At 43.9% G+C, this 1,204-nt stretch overlaps 1 non-coding gene across 1 annotated transcript; it reads left to right on the forward strand.

The window, feature by feature from the left end:
• Positions 1-642: 642 nt before the first annotated feature.
• On the forward strand, positions 643-713 carry TRNAG-GCC (transfer RNA glycine (anticodon GCC)). Its single transcript has one exon. It is a non-coding gene; the product is annotated as a tRNA-Gly (tRNA).
• Positions 714-1,204: the final 491 nt, after the last annotated feature.

Below are 1,204 nucleotides of genomic sequence, written 5' to 3' on the forward strand. Positions count from 1 at the left end.
AACGTTGCTGACAAATCGATTTCCCGTCACTCGGCTTGCACTCGTGACGTCAGGCAGGAGAAATCTCGATGATCACCGTTCGAGGCAGGATAGCGGGCATTCTAGCATTGCAGAGGAACGGTGTTAAAAAAGAACTTCTGTTTTAGCACTTTGGGTTAGTAATGCCGAATCTTCATGACAAGTGTATTGGTTTCCATGCTCTCTTCTGGACAAGGAGACTTCTTTTCGGAGCAAGTTTTTTCCCTTGTCTTCTGGATGTGGTAATCTACAGATACTTGAATAAATTCGATTTGTCAGCTGTACTGCTGATGCATTTCCTCCCTATACAAGCTTGCGAATTGAGGGCATTGAAGCCTAAAACGCAAAAATAAGTGCGACCAAATTAAAAGTGCGACGCTCATTTTTATCTTTGCGGCGGATGGCGATAGAACAATAACTGACGCTCAACCGATTTCAAGAGCATTCGAGTTTACAAAGGAATTCCAGGGGTTCTCCCGGTCGAGTAAAAACACGTTCCGTTGCGATCGTCCGTCCCTCTCGTGCAAAAAGTAAGCCTCAGAGTCAGACGCCGGCCAGCGCGATGACCTACATAAAGGCATATTTGCGTAGCACGTTCCGCTATGAATAAACGGCCAGCAGCTGGCGTCGGTGGTTCAGTGGTAGAATACTCGCCTGCCACGCGGGTGGCCCGGGTTCGATTCCCGGCCGACGCATGTTTTGTTTTTCCGCGATGCGTCCATTAAGTACAGTAAAGTGCAGGTGTCGTGCGTATAAGGTGCTGCAATATACCCTACACTGAGTGATTTAAAATAGGAACGCGGCAATGACAGATGATCTCTTTACGGTTTATCGATTTAATTGTTTTCTTTCACCAGACGATATGAAATAAATGCTGAATTTTTTTCATTCCATTTTTCATTCAGAACAAATTCTTACAATGGTTGTTACATTCGTGAATATTTATGTTTTCTTATCTTTTAGCTGCTGGAGAATTTTGCTCTGCCAAATCAGGTGCGTGAAAATCAATCCACCACTGGGTTTGTCGTGTTAAAGGTATGTCAGTTTAGAGGCATTGTTTTCTTACTCCTGTCTTCACGCTTGTCATGCGGCTCAATCAATTGCAATTCGAAGCATTCGGTTTAGAAAAAAAAAAAAAAGAAAAGGCTTTCTGGCAGCGCTTGTCCATAAAAAGCCTAGTTGCAGA

This window comes from Amblyomma maculatum, chromosome 4 (assembly GCF_055883805.1).
Source record: "Amblyomma maculatum isolate TAMU_Amacu chromosome 4, ASM5588380v1, whole genome shotgun sequence".
Classification (NCBI taxonomy): domain Eukaryota; kingdom Metazoa; phylum Arthropoda; class Arachnida; order Ixodida; family Ixodidae; genus Amblyomma; species Amblyomma maculatum.